The sequence below is a fragment of the Octodon degus genome, unplaced genomic scaffold (assembly GCF_000260255.1).
Source record: "Octodon degus isolate 3935 unplaced genomic scaffold, OctDeg1.0 scaffold00190, whole genome shotgun sequence".
Lineage (NCBI taxonomy): Eukaryota > Metazoa > Chordata > Mammalia > Rodentia > Octodontidae > Octodon > Octodon degus.
In genome coordinates, this window is record NW_004524766.1 from 4,340,647 (window position 1) to 4,359,667 (window position 19,021).

General features: G+C 39.6%; 1 protein-coding gene and 1 long non-coding RNA gene across 7 annotated transcripts in view; one reads left to right on the forward strand and one right to left on the reverse strand.

Annotated features, from left to right (window-relative positions):
• Positions 1-12,532: 12,532 nt before the first annotated feature.
• On the reverse strand, positions 12,533-16,882 carry LOC111813474. Its single transcript, XR_002818722.1, has 3 exons — positions 16,781-16,882; positions 16,324-16,385; positions 12,533-13,467 (listed from the first exon to the last, which is right to left on the reverse strand). It is a non-coding gene; the product is annotated as an uncharacterized LOC111813474 (long non-coding RNA).
• Positions 16,883-17,470: 588 nt separating this feature from the next.
• Mef2c (myocyte enhancer factor 2C) overlaps positions 17,471-19,021 on the forward strand; it is a 167,051-nt gene continuing 165,500 nt past the window's right edge. For 5 of the 6 annotated variants that reach the window (XM_023704169.1, XM_023704172.1, XM_004644061.2 and 2 more), the window contains exon 1: positions 17,472-17,676. The gene's annotated coding sequence lies outside the window, so the exon portion shown is untranslated. Of the gene's footprint in view, positions 17,677-19,021 lie in introns of all 6 variants that reach the window. The other variant, XM_004644057.2, reaches the window with a different exon arrangement.

Below are 19,021 nucleotides of genomic sequence, written 5' to 3' on the forward strand. Positions count from 1 at the left end.
CAACAGTCAAAGAAAATACCTAGTAACAGTGAAATGATGTTACTCCTAAATAAAATTTAGAGCACTTTTTTTTTCAATCAGAAATTTTGAAAACGATTTTAAAACTATATGTGAAATGTCTGACACTTTATAGAGGTTTTTCTACATTGCAGATAAAGTAAACTTGACCTTGCTCAGTCCACATGCCCTCCTTCAGTGTCTCCTACTCTTCGCAATGTCCCCCTGTGCCCACAGCGTGAGTTGTCACTCTCTCCAGTGACCCAGAATCCTGGCGCTTTTCCACCCCTCCTGCTCTTCAGGTAGAGCTAAAGGCCTAGAGATCTGACTCGTGATCTGGATAATTTCTAGAGCTCTGTGCAAATTCAGAGCCTGAGTTCTCTCATTATGCACTTCAGGTACCAAGCAGCAGGCAATGCAGGCCTGAGGAGCTGAGAATCAGCTCTGTGGCTCTAAAGTGACAGAGAGAGAGAGATGCTGTATTCCCTCGAGGCCAGAGCATCCCCAAACACAGTCCCCCACGGCAGAGGAACAATATCGCAGAGACCTGCCTTTGTTTGGTTTTCTTAAGAGCAAATGTGTCAGCCCTCAGTGAGCCACAGCCACGAGGGATACCCACACCTCTAAGATGAGCTAGCTGTGGACCTTATTAGTGGGCCAGAATTGAACAGCATTTCTTCTCTCTCACACCTGGAGCTAAGGTACTTCCTAGTTACAATCATCATTGGTTTTCAAAACACTTCTCCCTTTGAATCCTATCAGGAAATTATAGCCATGCTAGCTTCAGCCCAATGGTGAGCCAACTCCAGACTTTTTGTTCTAGACAGAAAGCACAGACAGAAACCAAACTCTTAATGAAAGCAGAAGCTCCTGCATAAATGTTCCAGGCTCCAGCAATGACTAACTCTTGGCTATCTGTTTCTGCAAACCAGGTATTCCAAAGCCACCTTTATTGCCAAACATAAAAACATCCCCCTGCACACCTCAACAGAATTGCCTGTACATCCTTAATGCCCTCCCAAGCAATTGCACGCAGTCAGCACCCTATACATTAGGGGAAGAATGGAAGTGTGCCCTACGGGCTTCCTACAATAGCAATGCGCCTTCATAATCAGACCCGTCCCTGAATTTTGCTTACTTTTCTATGCAGCTGCATTAATACTACATTGTCAGACAAAGACGAGGACGAGCATGAGACGTGAGACCTGAGTAGAAAAACAAAGTAGAAGAAAACAGTGCAGCCATCCAAGGGGCAAGTGCTGAGCTTGAGAAAAACACTCAGCTCCCACTTTATTAAATAATAGTGCTCCTGCAGGGATGTCTGAAGTATCCTGCAAGGCTAATTAGGTCAGATCAATGTACACTTACCTCTCAGAAGGCTGAAAGGTGTGTAGTGACTGTGTGTCATTAAAAATTTACTGGCCGTGGGCATCAGATGTCCATGAGAGGATGACCCTGGCGCACATTCCAAGGTGCTGTTTTGCGCATGTCATCTTCAATGCATCAAAAATGCCATAGGCACCATCATGAGCCCACAGGTTCGCAGCAGCTGATGCGCTATATATGTTGGAGAGGGTGTTATCAATTAACCATATTATCTATAAAGCTATATTTGCAATTACTACCACTTCACAATTTATCATTAACACATTTGGCATATTTTTCCAAAGTAACATTTATTTAAAGGTTAATCAAAATTCTTAGAACAGCATTTATTATAATGTGATTTTTGATAATTGACTAAATCAGGGGTGCTTAAGAAAAACAGCCTTGTCTCAGTCCCGCTCAGTATATGCCACAGTGTCACTTGGGGAAAAGCGACACATATTAGAAATGTTCATTTCAGACCTCGTCATGGAAGATCATATATTAATGTAATCAGGTGGTACATTTACATGCTCATTAGTGATCCATCATTAGTCCAAATGCTCACTATTAGGAATAAATGTACAACGAGTTATTCAGAATACCCAGAAATAGTATTTCTTATTTAAACATTCAGAATAAGTTGAGTGAAATAAGCACACACCTTGAGTTTGAACTTTCGGGGCACATCACTGAAGGCAATCAGTTATGTCAGGACACTCTTCCATAATAATCTCAATTATAAAATCCTCGCCCCTCCCCAGTGCAGGGGGTGGAGGGACTTCTAATAGTTGGATCTTCTGAATTCATAGGAATTGCAAAAATTCCTGATCAAGTATGTGTTTGAATTTTACGCTTTAACACATAGCACACCACGAAAGCCACATTAGTTATGCTTTATGTTGTTTAGTCATATGTCAAAATCTGTAAAATCTCTTCTTGCATGCTAAGGTAATTTAACTGCAATTAATCAATCAAGGAAATAAATAAAATGTAATATGCCAAATAATATAACTTCCTTAAAAAGCAAGCTGCTATCTACACATTTCTTCTAAAAATACATGCTAGCCAGCATCGTAGAAAGAAAACACATACCAATTAGAATTTGCTGAACCTTTTTTCGCTTAGTAGATTTTTCTTAGCTTAGAAATGTTTCATAGGGGTCTTTGGCATGAATCTGGCTTTCCAAAAAGCACAAGCAACTCAAGAATCAAAAGTATCTTTCTTTTTATCCTCTGAGCCCAACACAATGTCTTAACTTTCATAGGCATTTAATGATTCAAAAACTCATAAGCAATATTTTTTATCATAGATTTCAGGGCTCATAACAGTAGTCACACTTTTTTCTCCTAATAATTGCCTTCCATGCATTCTTGCCATTTAACTTAGGTAGTAGCATATTAATTCTTCCATTATTTCATAAGTCCACATCTGCTGATCTGCTGATCAGCACTTACTAGAGTCAATTGTGGAAGAGCGCATTGTCTGTCCGTGGGCTGGAGATGCAAAGCGCCACTCAAAGGTTTGGCAATGTCCCCTGTGAGTCCCTATCAAGGATCTGAACCAGAAAGTCCCAAGGGACGGTGGTGGAAGCTAGAACGTCAGTGCTGACAGTGAGAAGCACCTGTGCTGGAAGACTGAGCGACCTGCCCTGGCAGCCAGGAGAGGACGTCCAAGATGAAGATGAGGACTGAAGTTTCTTTGAAGAAAAATCTCCAAAAACAACTTCTTCGGGAAAATCAGCACCACTCACTCTTCCCCTCCTGTTCTCCTTTTATGCCATTCAGGCAACAAGCTCAGGAGGGTCTTCCGCACCCACAACCAGACTGGGAGTCACCCCTCAAGGTGCCCACTGGTTAATCAACACAGCACAGAAGAATCAACATGGCAGGACCAAGGCTATAATTCAGGGGCATAAGCACCTGCCTGGCAAGCACAGTGTCTGAAGTTTGACCCCTGGTACTACATGCCATGCTGGCCACAGAACCCCAGGCTTGCCGTGTGGGCCCCAGAACCAGGAGTGGTGGTGAGTGTCTGTAATCCCAGCACTTGGCAGGTTGAGACAGGAGGATCACTGTGAGTTTGAAACCAGCCATAGGGTTACAAGAGTGAACACAGGGCCATCCTGAACTGCATAGTGTGACCCTGTCTCAAAAAATAAATAAATAAATAAATAAATAAATAAATAGGAAAATACTCAAAAGAATCAACATGGCAGCTTGGTTCACATGTTTGTTTCTATTTGTTCCTAGAATGAAAACTTTTTTTTCAAATATGTGACTTACTGGTGAATATAATTTTGGACTAATCTAGAAAGGCCAACTGTCAGCTCTGGATCCACTTATTAACCCATAGTGTGTCAGCAACTGAAAGCATAACAAAGGAGTCAGAAACATACCTCTGCTCCAGACAAAAGGGCAGCAAGAGCTGTGGAGTCATGCAAGTCATTGTGTAGTAAGGTCTGAAGTCAGAGGCAGGAGCAACTATCAGAAATCCTTGAAAGTAGATGGATATGATTGTGGTCAGAGTGTATCCTATTTTTTCAATCACTAGTGAATGGAAAGAGGGCATGGACACATGATTAGAGTCCAAGGAGAGCTCACAGATGCCTGGTTCTGTGTATTGAAAGGACAATTTTCTGTACCTGTGGAGTTCCGCTGATCACTGGGATTTAGCACACAGAGTTAGGACCTCCCAGTTGCAGGGAGCTAAATCAACTCCAGGTGAAAATGGGCAACAGTCTGGGAGCGCAGGTGCCATAGCCAGAGACCCTGAGTTTCCACTAAGTGCAGTCCAAGAAGTGATGCCTGGCATGGCACGCATGGGAGCATCAGTAGATCCTGCTCAGCCACACCCAGGCAGATGGTGGGGCCATGCCTCTCCTCACTTTATAACCTGGAGGGATTATATTAGTACCTGCCCAGCTCTTAACCACAATTAACATTTCAAGAATAAACTTGAAGATCTGTTTTTAAAACTTGATTAGTTGGATTTTCCATAGATCTAAATCTATGAAATTTAGATCTATGGATTTTCCATAGATCTAAATCTATGAAACAAAGGCTACTTGCTTCCTCTTTGTTCCTATTATTTTTCAAAAACTCATTGTATTATTCAGTAGTATGACTGCGTGTACTCGACTAAATCTGGCACAATCTTAAGATTTCAGGAGAAGTGCAGAGTATGTGGAATGTTATATGATTCCACAACTCTCTGTAATAACTATATCTAACGACATCTGAATATGAAATTAATAATTTTCTCAGATACAGAGACAGAGATAAAACAGGACATAGAGATGACCATGGCCACATAAAACTCAGAACCACACACTTCCCACAAAATACCAGAAGATGAGAGACGCCACTATACTAAAATTTAGCTATAGTACTGATATGCTCCGGAATATTTTGTTCAAAGTATTTTAAAGAAAGTAGCACACAACCAGTGAAGTTGTATTTATTTTTAAAGCATTTTTTCACATGTGCATTTCTTGTTTTGTTTGTTTTTGACATCATTCTTTAAAATAATTATATTGAGAAACATATAGTAATGAGGCAGTTTCAAAACCAATTACTAGCACAGTTTCAATAATTAATACATTGCATATTGTTGTCTTAGTAGTTATTCATTGTACAAGATGCAGACATGATATCCTGTCCACAGACACTATTAGAATAAATCTCTCTATTTATTGAATTAAGAGAATGCAGCTGTATATCTATTCTATTTTGAATACACAGATACAAAATGGTCATTCATTTGTATCTCCCTTTTTTGTTTAGTTTTGTCAGAGAAGGGTATTCCATTGTCATTTAAATATTGTAGGTGCGTGAATTCAGCAAAGTATTCCAATATAGTCAGTGAAGTTTTAAACTGAAAAGTAATGCAAAATTGCCACAGATAATGAAGAACACTCTCAAAATCTAATCATTAATACATGATTAATATGACTCATAAATACAAAACGTAATAACAAAATGCAAAAAAAATAATAATAGGTCAAGACCCCACCAGTACATCCATTCCTTAAAGGAGGCATAAATCCAAAGACAAAACCAAGTAGCAAATTTCACAAACGGATTTAGGTCATTACAGTGGGAGCATGTGCTTATTCGAATAAAGGACCCAAGCACAAGCTGTCCGCACGTGTCTTCTGTCCCTATTTCAGGGAGACCCAGTCCAGGCTAACAACTCAGAGTGTGCTCTTCCCAGCGAGCATAGCGATAACAAGGGGCAGACACGGGCATCCTTCTCTGTCCAATGGTAACTCAGAGGAGGGTCCCCTGATGCTGACAAGAGGGGGGTGCTACCAAACAAAAACAGAAGCCCAGGAGCACTTCTCCCCTCAAGCCCACGGAGTCACAGATAGTGAAGTGTAGAAGCAGCCTAATGCCAATGCTAAGACAACTGAGTTGTCAAGATTGGAAAAGAGCATAAATTCAGAGTGAATGGCTTCTCTAGTGCTTCCCACTAATACTAACAAAACCAAAATATAGATTTTCCTCCAGCATTCAGAAATAATACATTTTCTACTTAGTTCCTTGGGAAAAAAAATGAAGGGAAACTCAAAATATGTGACAATCTGTCACCAAATTAAAATAAGCTACAGTAGCAAGTGACAGTATATGTACAAAACCTACTGCAACACTGCCTCCATCCTCACAAACAAAGACTACTTCCAAGTAGATCAGAGCAGAGCTTTGGCTGACCCACACTGATGCAGCGAGGGGCCAGAGGTGACCCAAAGTTGCGTGTGACATGAAACTCGCTGGTATTTAAATTTGGAATGGGCTTTGGATTTCCATGTGGGGTGATGTGGAAATGACAGTCACGCTGCTATCATTCATGCCATGTTTGCCTGCTGTGGTTAAGATATTTTATGGGGACACTGAGAAGTAGAGCATGTTGTTCTGTGTACGGAAAGAGAAGTTAATCTTAGCTGCTCTGCTTGTCCATTCCTGCCAGTATGAGTCCCTTAGACAGAAGCCCAATTGGCCTGGAGACATTAGACATCACCTTCCCCTAGCGCATGAGAAACGAGGCATTGGCTGTGGTCTGCATATTGTTATGGTGGTTATTTTTTGTGAATGTGTTGTTTCCCAGAAGTCAGCTTGTTGCAAGCTTGTCTCCAGGGTGGCTGGGTTGAAAAGGTGGAAACATGAAATATGTGGGGTCTGGTGGGAGGTGATTAGGTCCCAGGGCCACACCTGCCCATGCAGTCTCTCAGGAGGGCCAGGCCTGCAAGGACTGGAGAAGCTCCACAGGGCGAGCTGCTGTAGAAAGAGTGAGCACCGTCCTTCCCTCCTCTCCGCACACACCGCCTTCTCCGCCCCTGGCATGTGCTTCCCGCTCTGCTTCTCCATCACGTTTGGTAACCAACAAGAGCCCGCTCCTGTAGTCCCTCTGCACACCAGAATGGAGTCCCAAATGAACATCTTTATCAAGTACACAGCCTAAGACATTTTGTTACAGAAAACAACAAGAAAAGAAACTACAGTAGGCTTCTTCCACTTATATGCCACATCCTGCCTCTCCTTAAATATTACGATGGTGTATTGCACCTAGCTGTTTAGTTCTCCAGATTCTGCACACAACTTTAACCTTGAAATAATTAAAAAGTAACGTGCCCCTCTGACCCAGTCTCTCCTTCCTGTGTTAACATCTTGAAAAACTACAATAATCAAATCAAGAAACTGTCGTTGGTGAAACCCACAGAGCCTACTCAGGGTAGGGGTGTGTGTGTGTGTGTGTGTGTGTGTGTGTGTGTGTGTGTGTAGCTCTGTGCTGTTTTACTGCCTGTGTAGCTTTGAGGAACAGCTAGCCAGAGTCAGTGTCATCGCTTCACCATCAGCACAAAAACCCCGGCGCCAGCCCTGGCTGTTCTCCCCTCTCAGCACTTGTCTTCCGGGCAGCCCAAGTGGGTATTGTCCACCTGGCACCCTTCCTTCAACTTCGTTCAAGCTGTCGCCTATAGCAACAGTCCATTATTCTTTATGGCTGAGAAGTATTTTATAGTGTTTCGTATCACTTCATAATCGTAAGGCTTCTTAATCATTCAGCCCTTAATGGAATTTGGTTACTTCCTAGTAATTTTGGCCATTTCAAATAAAGTTGCAAATATCCACCTTCAAGTTTCTGCATGAAAATGATTTTTGTTTGACTTTTTAAAAGAGACACGGGTGTCATATTGATTATTGTAACCTCAGTATTCTTTTACAGGACACACGGTAAGTCATTAAAAATAAATATGCATGAGAAACAAATGGATATGGATGAACAACAAACTTGACTTTAAGTGGGAGAAAAATCAAACAGGTTCATCTGATGGAAAAAAACACAGGCAAATGGACAGGCAAATGCCACCAAGTTTTCTGGAGCCTGTAACTGTCAGTTTAAAACTACAACAGTGCAAATGACAGAACTAAACAAAAAAGGAGATTCAGATGAATATCCCTTTTGTATCTGTGTATTAAAAATGGTTAGGATAGATATATAGTTACATTCTTTTAATGAATAGAGGAATTTGTTCTAATAGTGTTTGCAAATAGGATATCATGTCTGCATCTTGTACAGTAAATAACCACTAGGAAGAGAGTATGCAATGTGTTAATTATTGAAACTGTCCTACCAATTTGGTTTGAAACTGTCTCATTGCTATTTGTTTCTCAATAAAATTATGGGAAAAAAGCAAAAAATAATAAATAAATAAAATAAAACTACAACAGTGAAAGCTGGGGGTACAACTCCGTAGTAGAGCGCTTGCTTAGTATGCTCGGACACTGAGTCCCATCCCTGGCACAAGCCAAAAAAAAAAAAAAAGCAAGAAGAGGGAAGAGAAAAGAGGGGAGGAAAGGGGGGGTAAGAGAAGGGGAGAATGACAGCAGTGTTTCCAAAGGATTCCCTACACACATACACACACACACACACATACACACTTCAATCAGAATACTTGAAAATTTGTTCTCAGCATTGAGCTCCACATTCAGATGCTAAGTGGACTGAGGCACTGTATCTGAACTCTTTTAGAAACACAAGCATTACAGAAGGGGTGCAGGGCCCTGGCTGAAGGGTCAGAGGGGTAGGGAACTAGGTAGAGTGAAGATGGGCCATGTACAAGCCCATATATCCTCAGTGAATGTGGGCATTATGTGTCATAGATATGAACTACGGCTAATAATACCAGCAAGAAAGAAAAAGGGGAAAGGAAAACTAGAGGAAAAGAGAGAGGAAGGAAGGCAATAAGAAAAGAAGCAAGCTGTGTTGTGTCCACGTACCAACTATATGCACTGATAAAAACAATAAATAGTGACAAGACAAGTTCACCATAAAGCTCACATTCAACAATAGATTTAAAGACATAGGAAAGCAGAGAATGGAGGACAGTGACCACCAAGGGGTGAGGAGCCAGGGAGGAGTCCCAATACTGCCCCAGCACATTGCTTTCAGAGATGTGGACAGCAGCAGGCTGGGTAACCATCACAAGGAAGTGGTGATCCTGCGCTGAGGAAACAGAGCAAAAGGTATGGAAAAATAAAGATGCCAGAGGTGGCAGGCTGGGAAGGGAAGAAGCCTCCATGATCTGCAGAGTGCCCTGAAGAGTTTAGCAGAGCACTGATCTGCACAGAGGCCAGAGGCAGGAAGAAACATTAGAAAAAACTATAGAGCAAACAGCATGCTACACCCTCCAGGGCTTGGAGCAGGCCTCCTCTCATTAGTCAGAGTGAAGATTTCATGACTCATGTGTTGCTAGGTAGAATCTCAGTAGGGGGCCACAAATCCTCCTAGACTGCCCTGCTCTGCTCTTACCTATCTGACATAATAATCCCTAAAAGTTGGGAGCAAAGAGTCAGGTGAACCTAACTGCACCACAGCTTAGTAGTCACATGGAAAGGAACAGCTCCAAATGCTTTAAGGCCCCAGTCCTGTGGACAGTCTCCAAGGGAGCAAGGCCTGTACCAGCCGTGTGCATGGTGTGTGCATCTCTGTGGACAGAGGCCATCTTGCTATTATTCTGAACCTGCTGTAAAAGTAGCATGATGCAAATCCATGTAATAGTATCATTAAGAACTGGGATTATCAATTTAGAAGAAAAGACATAGAGAGACAGCATTTGCATTATTAAATTAAAACCTGTTGGCTTGAGTATGTATTAAGAATTATATGAATTTTTAATAGTTTACTTAAAAACTAAGGAAAGTTTATGTGTTTCAGTTCCTTCCTTTGAAAAGATCCACATTAAGGACTATGGGCGTCTCAGTAAACTAGCTTAAATTTGAGAATGTGATTTCCAAGAAAATAATAGATGTCTTGGAAAGTTACCTGATTCTAGGTTTCAAAAGCAAATATTTAAGGAAAACCTGTCGAACTTTGTCATAGGAGTTATCATGAAAACTCTCAAAATTTGGGGATTTTTTTTTCTAGAAATAAAAGCATCCACTGAAACGGACTGGGTGACCAAAGGTGGGGCATCGGCAAGCAGAAGTACGCCTGCAAGGAAGTGGGAAGTGTCAGAGTCCACGGTGATGCTTTGAAGATTGCTGGCCATCTTTTGAAGATGCTAAAGAACTGTATGTCATAGTAAGAACTGATAAATAAGCAGAGCAGATTAAGCATTTATCCTTACAGATAATGAAACTCTAACTAATTTGTCTTGATAAAAGAATCCTTGACAATGAATAAAGCAGAACTGAGAGGAAGTAAATGGAAAAGAGGATCAAGATGTGTGATGCTTTATCAATGACTGATGGAAAATACCTGTTCCATGTTATGTCTAAGGCATTTAATATTCAAACAGATACTAACGTTAAGCTCAAAAGTCGAGGGGCCGGGGAGATGGCTCAGTAGAATAAGCGCTTCCCTGCAAGCGCAAGGGTCTGAGTTCAATCCCCAGTTCTGCCAAATTTAAAAAAAAAAAAAAGTCTATTTTTTAGGGTAATAATATCATTAAGCTTCTCTTCTGCAGGGTTAACAACTTAAGTTTGCAGACCAAAAAATTAGAGAAAAAGAAGGGCTACAAGGATACCCAATATTGTGGCCCTAACCCTTCAAGGTCAGTGAGGACTCAGGACATAAGAGAATCTGTACTGTAACATCCTGTAACTCAGTGGTGTCCCAAATTTTCTGATCAAGGAGATTGTGGGGCCACAGAGGAAAGTGATCAACGATGTAGAGTGTGCCTAGGGAGAGTCACATGGAGAGAAAATATTTTCTCAGGCTTTCACATAGAGCAAATTGGTCAAGCAGTGGGTGTGACTCATTCACATGGCTGACACTGATGAAAGATCCACAGACTGCTATACAGGGTTTCAGGGTAAATCCTGAGGAGATTAGACTGACTTTGTCAAGTACAAAATTTACATTTCCTGATATATAGGTCTTGCTTTATCTTGATCTTAATATTCCAGCAGAAAAGTATAAAAATGAGGTATAAAAAGTAAAGCCATATTAATATGCTGAACTGTAAAAGGCTCAAGTCAACAACTTCTGACATTGCCAGTCATGCGGACAACCCACTACTATTATAGACTACTGGACTACATTGGATTACTTTGCTGAATTCATGCACCTACAATATATGAATGGCAATAGAATACCCATCTCTGACATAAACAAAAAAGGGAGATATAAATTAAGGACCATTTTGTAGTGAAAAAAAAATATATATATGTATATACAAAATAGTTTGCATGGATATACAGCTACTTTCTTTTAGTTCAATGAGAAGAAAGTTTTGAACTAAGTGTTTAGATAAGATGTCATGTCTGCAGCTTGGACCAGGGGCCTGAGTTCAATCCTTGGCTCCGAAAAAAAAAAAAAAAAAAAATCACGTCTGCATCTTGTACTATGCATAACTACTACGAAGACAACAATATGCAATGTATTAATTATTGTAACTGTCCTACTAACCTGTTTTGAAACTGTCTCAATTCTACTTCTTTCTCAACAAAATTAATATTAAAAAAAACACGTGTCATGCTCTTGGACCAGCTCTCCATGATGAATGTCATCATCATGTGCTGCAAGCTTGTGTTAAGAAAGAAAACAAGGCTAGCTAGATAGCTCAGCAGACTAAAGCACCTCCTAAGGCAGATGCAGGGACCAGTGTTTGATCCCCGATGTGCTGTGCCTGCCCCACCCTGCCCCAGGGACATGCTGAGACAGTGATCTGAGACTGGGTGTGGTGACTCACGCCTGTAACCCCAGTGCTTGGGAGGATGAAAACAGGAGAATCACTACAAGTCCCATCTATATAGTGAGACCCTGTACTAAATACATTTAATAAAAGAAAGAAAACCAAATTAAGATAAAAAGAATAACATTGGTATTTTGCAAAGACTAAGAAATAGCTGACTTTAGGCAACGATCATCAACATTTGCTTCATAAGCCTCTCCCTCTGGGAGACTGTGCCTTAGTCCTGCCTATCATTCCCTCAATAAATTCCATCAAGTTTTTGAGGTCTTAATTACCAATTAGAAGATAAGACACAGGACAAGGAGCTTATAAAACATCTCCACATGACTGCATCTACAAATATAAGCTATGAAAAGTTCCACAATCCATACAACAAATAAAAAGCAATAAATGTAAACCTATAGGTTAAGAAGGACAGCCACATCAACCAATAATAACATATGAACCTTCTGGACTAGTGAGATAGCTCAGCAGATTAAACACTTGCTTTACAATGATCCCAGCACTCTGAGAGAATGAAATCTGAAGTTAGAGCCTAGCTTGGGCAAATTAGTGAAACCCTATCTTAACTTTTAAAAGTGGTTGGAGATATTGCTCACTTTGAAGGCCTGGGTTCAATCCCCTGTAGCATAAACAAAAGTCTTAACTGAAAAGAAGTCCTACAGAAATATTAACTGTCTCAGTTACTTTTCTCTCATTGCTGGGACAAAATACCCAACACCCAAAATTAAAGAAGGGAAGGTTTACTTAGCTCACAGTTAGTGGAGGTTTCAGTCCATACTCAGCTGGCTCCAAGGCAGAGTGGCACATGGCAGTTGTTCATGACAGCAGAAAATAGCAAAGAGCAAAGGGAGGGGCAGCAGCTGTGGCAGCTAGCAAGCCTCTCTCCCTTCCTTATATTGTATGGGCAGGTGTAGCATTCACACATCTCACTGGATCCTGAATTCATCACACACCTAAAAGCCTGCCCCAATGACCGCTTGAGACTTTAGGGAGACAACTAGACAGACAACATAACATTAACAAATGAAAGGGTGCCATGCTTGGGGATTGGCTTCAAAATAGCTAGGGATAGAGCTGGGATCGAAACGTCTTCATGGGCTAATGCTGGCTGAAGGCAGGTATAGACTTATGGAAGCTCATTCCCCTGTGATCTCTACTTTTTAGTGCTGAGGATTTTCAAAGTACAAAGATCAATGTAACACTACATAACAACACATAATAAACTGAAGAGGTGGTGGTGAAGGCCTCTGAGATCCTAGTGAGTGCATCGAAATGAAAACACTTTCACAGGCATGCAGTATCAGAAGAGATGTTTTACAAAGATATTGAGAACTGTTTTTGCAGGACTTTTTAAGGGCAAACCACGTTTTTCTCAGCCTAGAACATTGCTTTCTGAGTAAAAGACAGGCCTTTTGCTAAAAGTGGGTCAATCAATATAAAGCAGTTGGCTACCTTACTGAAGTTACCAGAAGACATAAAAGGCGACAGATCACCTGGGTTTACAAATATGTTTACTTGCTCTCCCTGTTTGTAAAACCAAGCCGGGTTTATGGGAAGATGAATAGACTATTGGGCTGCTAGCCTCTCAAAAACATGCTGGCAAATGTAGTCTACATGATGAAATCTGACTTTTCTCTTTGCTAATTGCTCTCAACTCCAGTTTCAACTCACAGATTTTTAGTTTTGGGTTTTGGGATGAGGAAGAAGAATCTTTGGAGATGTTCAACATTTTTTTGAAGTCAAGTAGCTCATTATAAAGTATATGTTATCCACAATCTAGTTGTTTTGCATTAGGATAGATACTCTGAGAAGCTTGTCCAAGTTTCTGTCAAAAGAAGTCTCTTCTCTCTACTTATCGGAATTTTATCCATCCAAAAAAACATGAACAAGTCCAACAAATGTAGTTCCTAAAAAGAAGAATATTATGTTTCCAATTTTAAGATGTGTTTCTCATGGTCTCTAGATCGATGTCTTGCAAAGAACCGGCATTCAAGAAATGAGTTGACTGATTTCCTTAAATGTATGCAAATCTAAAATTTGCAACACGGTTTGGCAAGTAACAATTTTGCCTATAATATTACCTTATTAGGACTATTACAAAAATAATCATCATGCATCTTAACGTTTGCTTTCACCAAGTGCCTGGAAAAGCCACAGGAGCAAATTTAAACTGGGGTTGGGCTTTGGGAGCAGGCTCAGCTGTGAAGAAGCGAGGCAAGTGAATTTCTCTGTAGGCCGCTTACATTTTTGAAATTACTCGCAAAGATAGATTGCAGGAATTGCAGCTAAACTTTTCAAATATTTATCGCCATGGTTAGCATTTTCATTACAATAGCTTTTGAAGGAGTTGTGTTTATAATGGCCTTTTTAAAGTTGCTACCCCAGGCCTATAAAGCAATGTTATAATGTCCTTCTGTCAGCAATATTAAGAGCATTTATCTCTGGGAAAATGTCAGGAATAAACTCCACTGCAGTAACAATACAAGTGGGTAAATGTACAACCTGACATTGTACTACACATATAGCAAAGGTTTAGAAATTCCCGATAGGGTTCTTAATATTCATGAAAGCACAGCACTGCTTTTTGAAATGTAGTGAATCACATGATGTTTCTTAAAATTCAACAAAAGAAATAACAGGGTCTGCTTTTTCTTTAGATATTGATGATATTACCTATGGGCCATGATCATTGACAGTGATAATAAATCCATACACGATTTAACCTCCACATTTTAAATGGCCTAGACTAGAAAGAACTATGCTACCCAGTGTTGCAGTTATGCACATATGGATTTTTGGAAATGTAATTAATTAATTAAATAAAATCAATATTTTATTTTTATGCTATTTTAACCACATTTCCAATGCTCAATAGCCATCGCAGCTAGCAGTTTCCCTGTTAGGGACTATAGCTATAGAATGTTCTTGTCATCACACAAGTTCTACCAAGCAATGTTGGTCACCTTTGAAGACTATGAATAAGTGGGGAATCTTAAGTTATATATATAAATAATCTTTGTAATGTAAAACAGCCATGTATAACTATCTTCATTTTCTCTCTAATATATGAAATTGAATTCAGTCTGCCAATTTTATATAATGTTTTCAAAAATCTCTATTTTCATGTCATTATTTAAAGTTGTCCCCCCAGGCATCATAGTATAAATTTTCTCTTTGTTCTGACTAAAGAATGAATTTCAAAATAGTCCCTGTCCTCAAGGTAACAAATGAGAACAAGAGAAGCCACTTCAGCTAGTGGGTTCTCTTTTTGCTTGTTTACCTTAGATATTTGTTGTAACAGCGATCTGTCTCCACCCTCCTTCACTTCCAGCCGGCCCCAAGGAGCTCCACCTCTGAGAGACCCCTCCTTTAGAGAGTAGCTCCCAAACCCCATCCTTAGGAAGCTCCTAGCTGGTATAAAGAACTAACTTCCCAAAGATTTGATGCTTTCCATCAGATTTGGAGGCCTTCCTGCTTTTCAAAGTTCCAGAAAAATTCCTTAATCTAACATAATTTATTTCTCAATGCAGGAAGGTGCATTTGCTAACATGTAAAAAGCTACTAATGTGGAAGTGATTTTTTTCCAATTTGGTGAGAACTTGAAATATACATACAGTTAGATTTTGAACACAAGGAGTCTGAGAAACTGAATGAAGTCACCTCTATTATTTATGATCAGCAAAGGGTCACATTCCTGAGGAAAAGTGGAAAGACAAAAGCAAGAAAAGTACAAGAAAGTAACATGAAAAACACCAAGTTCCCCAGGCCTGTGCCAGTTGCATTTAAATACAACTCCTGAAAAGAAGTACATCTGTGTTTGCAAGACTAAATAAATTGTAGAGCTTCTCTAGAAGTTAAAATATTGTAAAATTACTAGTGTGTTTCCATGAAAAATATATAAACAATAATGAATAATCATTTCATACTGAAAGTAATTTTATTTTAAAGGGAGATTAATCCAAATATGAGCCAAAAAATGAAGTACTGATAACAAAACATTTAGTAGAAATTTCAAATGTTTTTGGAAAGGTTTCTCTCCAAGTAATAAAGTAGGCTTTAGAAACTGAACCCAAGTTGCCACATTATATTTTTGCAGCTCTTGAAAATGAATTAAGGCATTGAAGTTATCTGCACAAATGTGCATAAGTTTAGGAGCAAAGCACAAAATAAAGGAAAGAAAGAACAAAGAAAGGAAATGACATTGCCAGACTCCCAGCCCTTTCCCAAATATTTGCACCTTACACTTTCTAGATTCTTTGCTTAAGTTAAAAACTGAAACTTCACCTCTGGTCTCTGGCTTATGCCTCAAATAAGCCAACAGTCAAATACATTGGCATTAAAGTTTACCAATAAAGTATTATTTTTCAAGTAATTTTGCTTCATTCTTAAGATTCAAAAGTATTTTGCTACCCTTAGGGAACTACTCGACACTAGGCCTAGATCTAGCGCAGTTTGCCTGACACTAACGGGCCTTGGAAAAGTTTGAAGCTCTCAGCTCATTAGGATTTTGAGTGGTTGTTTTGTTATTGAGGATGAGAACTGTTGGGAAGGTTGGGCCGGCCTAAACACATAATTTTATGAAATATGATGAAAATATGAGAGTTTTGTTATGACGCACATAACAATCAAGAACCTGTTTCTTTTTAGCGAGCTCCTAAAAAGTACCTCCTGTATAATTATTAAATAAAAACACTCACTTATTCCGTACTCAGCTGGCTTTTAAACTCTGAATAAGAGAAGTACACAGTGAGAGAGGTACTTACCCGGTTTCCTTGGATACTAGATGATGCCATTGAGGTCTGTGTTTTTATCTGAAAGTGGTGCCCTGTGGAGAAACGAGGCTCCATGAGTGGCTGTTTATACATAGTAAATAAATAGGAACTTTGTTTATTTTACAAACCATTTTTTATTTTGACCCAGATTTCTTTTTCTCTTCACACCCAACCTTTGTAAACAGCAATAATATGGTAGAACAGGTATTGCGCACAAGCCCTTTAACTCCACTTATGAAATCCTAATTACTAAGCCAGAAGTTCAGAGCGCTTTGGAGAAGCACGCTGCTCCTCAGCCTGCTTTGCCTGTCTTCACTACTGGGTTTACTTCAGATGGTCAGATGAACACCACCGGCCTTTTCAGTTTCCTTCAAAAGGAGGTTTTCTCAAACCATCACCAGTAAGGCAATTAATCTTAAAAACTCCTACACATGACCAAAGTCCTTACCTCAACCAGTGAGTAAGACAACCCTGGCCCTAGCCAGCTTGGGAGCCCTGGGGATTCCACAGGCCTGAGCTGCCATCTTACGTGTGTCAGGGGCACCCTGGATTCCCAGTAGCCCAAGAGCTGCGAGCACACAGTTTGAAACTCCGTCTCTCACAACAACTTGCTTTCTAATTTTGGTAGCATGATTAATCCCTCCTATGTGATAAGTTTTAACCTTCTAATATTTCTTTGGATCGCAAAGAACAAATGGGCTACAGCAAAGCAGGGCAACTAACTTGAACGCTTCACACGATTTAATAACCTGAAATGAAGTAAGTGTGTGCTGCGTTTCCATTAAAAAGTTCCAGCCACAATTAATTGAACAAAAACTTGTCTTGTTCCAACATTATTCTTGGAAATGTAATTTTAAAGCCTGTGTAAAACGAGGAAGCTGACTTTTTTATACCATATGAAAGCAATTTCATTTTTTTAGGAATGATTTTTGGATAGACTTCCGATTGGATATTTTCCATTGGAACTAGTGGTGTAGGGGCTTGCGAAGGGGGAAGGGAGAGAACTGATTCTGTGTTCCTTTGCCAGCACTGACAAAGGTCTGCCTGTCAGTGATACCTTTATAGCTAAATTTACTCCAGAGTGACACGAACAGGTGCGCCTTGGCCTGCCAGACACTTGTGCGGAGGGATCACACATCTCACGGCCTGACGATCAGGGGGCAAAGCCTCGGTCTTCATAGAAAAGGAGAGGAGGCGAACGCAGCCCAAAGTGGGGGTTTCTCTTCAAAGCCAGCTGGTCTGGCTTTATTCTACAGGAATTTTTTTACCTGTCAGAGTTTGGACAACAAAACCCTCAGCAGGTGCTGACGGGTCCAACTTCCTGGAGAAGCAAGAAAGGCGCTGGTGAGTTTCAATTGCCAAAATATATATTTTTTAATCTCTAAAAGTTGATGTTATTATCTTGGAAGAGGCCCTCCCGATGTGCCTATGCTCGAGGAGCTGATGAGACCGCCGGAAGCACAGCTAGCTAACCCAACCGAGGGCTTGCCGGGGACGCAGGCAGAGCTGTTACTGGTTGACAAGTTTTAGAATTTTTATCTTAGTTTGTAAAAGCAATAATTTCTATTTTTTTAAATACAGGTCTCTTTGATTACCCTCTTCTATGTCAGGAAGATGAGTTAATTACACATATGACACCAGACCAAGTAAATAGCATTTTAGTCTCTTTTTAATTTAATTTTGTCACCATCCTTTCTGAATAAAATGTGGTTTTCCAATAAAACTTGAAAATATAAATGTGAAAAGGTACATGATCATTTTAAAAATTCCATGTGCTGTTTTAAAGAAGAAAATGTGTGCATGCTCTAGGCATATGATTAGAGGCAGTGCAGGCTTAACTTTGTTTCAATACGTTTTAGAAGCATGTATTATACAGAATATTTAATAATTAAAAGTAACATTTTCTCATTACTTTACAAAGAGTTTTGTTCTACAGCAAATCTTTAAAGTAAACAACCATGAGAGTACTAAAGCATGTTTTTACGTCATTGATTTCCAAAATTAGTATATTTATATATTTGGTATTTTTGTTTTATGAATTCAAAAGTTTGGGCAAAAATAATTTTTCAGAACAAGATTTTAATTATTGCAAAAGATGGAAAAATGAGACCACATGTTAGGACACATTTTTAAAAGTGATTCTATTTCAAGGACTCATTCTTTTAACTATGCTTCACAGCACTTCTCTACAAATTGTTGTATTATAGCAAATTGAAAACATTTATTTAAGCAAGTGAGCAGCTCAAAGCTAGCGACTATACATAGTAAACATATGAAACCATTTTAACAGCAGAATTCCCTACTCACAAGCAACACGAACTAGTGGATGTAAAAGATACAACACCATGCATTGATCAAGAATGCTGTAAATTATGATGCATAAAAGCAATTTTCTGGGCTGGGGGGGGGTAGAAGTGGTGCTTAAGAGAAAGGCTCCAACCAATGTAAATTACGAGGACTATGAGGCAAGTGTTTTATTCCAATGATCATAGAAATAATTTTCAGTGTACACAATTAATGCATATTTGTACAATGGAAAAAAAATCTGTCTTTTGTCAGTTCTATCTAAAACATTTTTTTAAATCTATGATGAGTTGAATATGCTAACACAAGTTATAAATATCCTCTTCTCTTAAACTGGCTTAAATTATCTTTAAAATCATGAAGTTTAAAAACTGACCAGAAATGA